The 3,555-nt window shown below is 48.8% G+C and overlaps 1 pseudogene across 1 annotated transcript; it reads right to left on the bottom strand.

Moving 5' to 3' along the window:
* Positions 1-808: 808 nt before the first annotated feature.
* On the bottom strand, positions 809-3,018 carry LOC307111626 (small ribosomal subunit protein eS4-like; annotated as a pseudogene). The gene is made up of 2 exons: positions 2,816-3,018; positions 809-1,361 (listed from the first exon to the last, which is right to left on the bottom strand). The product of its transcript is annotated as a small ribosomal subunit protein eS4-like (transcript).
* Positions 3,019-3,555: the final 537 nt, after the last annotated feature.

The raw sequence follows: 3,555 nt of genomic DNA, 5'->3' as shown, positions 1-3,555 counted from the left end.
CTGGGTCTATTCTCAATTAGGTTAAATATAAACCAGATCATGTCACTCTAACATGTAAAACTCTCCAATGGCCCCCATGTCACTCAAAATGAGAGCCAAAATCCTTACAATGACCTTAAGACCTTACATAATTTGTTCTCCCCCACCTCCAGGCAGCTGTGTGGCCTCAACTCTATTACTTTCTCTTTTGTTCACTCTGCTTCAGCCACACTGACACTGTCCTGCTTCCTTTAACCCACCAAACTGTCTCTCCTTAAGGTGTTTGCTCTTGCTGCTCCCTCTGTTCAGAATACTCCTGTCCTAGGTGCCTCAACTCCCTCACTTCTTTCAGGCTTTCAGGTCTCAACTTAAACATCTCTGTAAGGGCTTCCTGACCATATTACTGAATATGTAATCCCCTCGCCAACACTTCCAAACCCCCTCCCAGTATAGGCTGACAGGATGGGGGGGGGGGGCAGGCTCTCTACACAGTCCCAAGGCTAATGTTTTGGCATCATGTAGCCACACAATCTGAAACATGTGACCTAGGTTGCCAGAGAAGGGAAAAGAGAGCTCAAGGAAAAGAGAGCTCGGAGGTAGCACCCTGACTCTTACCTGCCTGGACATATAAATAGCACATGTCTATTTCATGCATATTTCATTAGCTTCAACTAGTCAGTTTCACCTAATTGAAAAAGGACTAGAGAGTGCAGAATTCTTTTTTTTTTATTTTTCATGCTCTATTATCTTTCATTAACTACAGAATCTTCAATAATGTCACCTAGAGCTCATTTCACCCACTGTTCTGTTTGGCTGTCAATCTCTTTCTTCAGCAATGAGAGGTGGATACCCTTCCCATGAGGAAGGGTTTCCATGTTTGTTTGTTTGTTGTTGTTTTTTTGCCTTTGCTAATGACAAAAATGTTGGAGAGCTGGGTGGCAAAGCTGTTGCCATTGGCATCTTTCACATGAACTATACCAAAAGACCCAGGGTGTCTCTCTCGGTTGGTGATCATGCCAGTTCTTCCCAGATTAGCACCTCCAGTCACCATACACAGGTTACCAGTATCAAACTTGATGAAATCAGTAATTTTGCCAGTCTTCAATTCAACCTGAATGGTGTCATTCACCTTCATGAAGGGTATCCGTGTAGTGGATGGTGTGAGCATCATGGCTTACCAGACGAGGGATTCCTTGTGTGCCCACAAAGATCTTTCTCACTATGTACAGCTTATACTTGGCCTCCCCTGATGTGATACAATGAGCAGCAAGGCAACTGTTGGTATCATAGATCAGACCGAAATTCTCTCCTCTCTTGTCAATGCTGATGACATCCATAAAACTGGCAGGATAGGTTATATTGGTAGGGACCTTGCCATCAATCTTTTTATTTTTTTACTAGAGGCCCGGTGCATGAAATTCGTGCACAGGGGGGTAGGGTGTCCCTCAGCCCAGCCTGTACCCTCTCCAATCTGGGACCCCTCGAGGGATGTCCCACTGCCCGTTTAGGCCCGATCCTAGTGGGATCGGGCCTAAACGGGCAGTCGGATATCCCTCTCACAATCCAGGACTGCTGGCTCCCAACTGCTCGCCTGCCTGCCTTCCTCATTGCCCCTAACCACTCCCCTGCCAGCTTGATTGATGCCTAACTGCTCTCCTGCCAACCTGTTTGCCCCTAACTGCCCTCCCCTGCAGGCCTGGTCCCCCCAGCTGCTCTCCCCTGCAGGCCTGGGTCCCTCCCAACTGCCCTTCCCTGCAGGCCTGGTTGCCCCCAACTTCCCTCCACTGCCGGCTTGGTCACCCCTAACTGCCCTCCCCTGCAGGCTTGATCACCCCCAACTGCCCTCCCTTGCAGGCCTGGTCCCTCCCAACTGCCCTCCCCTGCTGGCCATCTTGTGGTGGCCATCTTGTGTCCACATGGGGGCAGGATATTTCACCACATGGGGGCAGCCATCTTGTGTGTTGGAGTGATGGTCAATCTGCATATCACTCTTTTATTAGATAGGATAGAGGCCTGGTGCACAGGTGGGGGCCGGCTGGTTTGCCCTGAAGGATGTCCCGGATCAGGGTGGGGGTTCCCTTGGGGCGTGGAGCAGCCTGGGCGAGGGGACTGTGGTGGTTTGCAGACCGGCCATGCCCCCTGGCGACCCAAGCAGAGGCCCTGGTATCTTGGGTTTATTTATCTTCTATAATTGAAACTTTGTAGCCTGGAGCGGAGCCAAGCCTTCTGCTTGCTCCGTGGAGGCAGCCATTTCTGTTGAGATTTATGTATCTTCTATAATTGAAACTTAATAGCCTTAAGCGGAGGCCTGGGCCTGCCAGGGTGTGCGGAAAGTTTGGCTTCCTCCATTGCCGGGGGCAACCCTAGCCTCCTGCTCTTTCCAGCTCCCTGGCTGCCGCCATTTCTGTTTGAATTTATGTATCTTCTATCATTGAAACTTTGTAGCCTTAAGTGGAGGCCTAGGTTGGCAAGGGCAGGCGGAAAGCTTTGCTTCCTCCATTGCCGGGGAAACCCAAGCCTCCCTCCTGCTCTCTGTGGCCGTAGCCATCTTGGTTGGGTTTATTTGCATATTCGCTCCTGATTGGCTGGCGGGCATGGCTGGTGGGCATGGTGAAATGATGGTTAATTTTCATATTACTCTTTTATTAGATAGGATTTTAATTTATTAATTTGAGAGAGAGAGGAGAGAGGGGTGGGGGGAGAAACATCAATTTGTTGTTCCATTCATTTATGCATTCATAGTTGCTTCCTGTATGTGTCCTGACCAGGGATCAAACCCACAACCTCGTTGTATCAGGATGATGCTCTAACCAGGGCACCATCCATCTTAATAAACCTGCTGCATGCAGATTGTCTTCACTTCCTCTGCAGTTAGGGCATCATGATGTCTGTTCCTTAGGAAAATGATGAGAGGGAGGCGTTCTTTCATTGTGCCGGGATCAGTAGATGGATGAGGAGCAAGCACACTGGCCAGTTTATCCAGTATCCAAGCTTTTAAGCTGCTACAAGCCTCAGGTGCTTCTTGGGCCCAGGAGTCATGGTGGCGCCAGGGCGGAAAGAAAACGTGTTTCCGGTACATGTTTCCAGTGCGCCCAGAAAAAAGGGTCAGAGGCTGCAGCGCGACCTCAGAGGTTCCGCCCCGGAAGTGTGTATTCTAAATGCTAGGAAGGAAAGGACAAGGCACGTGAATTTTGTATGCAGGACTACAAGTTGTTTCCTGGAAATCCCTCACTGCTTGGGCAATAGGGATCCTTGTCTCCTTATCTTATTGCTTGAGATTAATACTTGATTTCTTTCCATTTATCCATTCAATATATATATATATATATATTTAGTGGCTCCTAGATGTCAGACATTGTGACAAATTCAAGATATAAGGCGCTCCTGTGTTGTGTTCCTGGCTGCGGTGCCCATGACAAGATGAGAGAGGCTCACCACAGGATGTGACACCACTGGCCCAACCCAAAGTCAATGGCGTGGTGCACATGCCCCTGGATGTATGTGCTGGATGGACAGTTTTACTTCTCAGAATTATTGATGCTCTAAGAGGGTGCTACTAATTTAAGCTTTCCTAAA

This window comes from Cnephaeus nilssonii, assembly GCF_951640355.1.
Source record: "Cnephaeus nilssonii genome assembly, chromosome: 15".
Classification (NCBI taxonomy): Eukaryota; Metazoa; Chordata; class Mammalia; order Chiroptera; family Vespertilionidae; genus Cnephaeus; species Cnephaeus nilssonii.
This window is presented reverse-complemented; position numbering and strand designations above follow the sequence as displayed.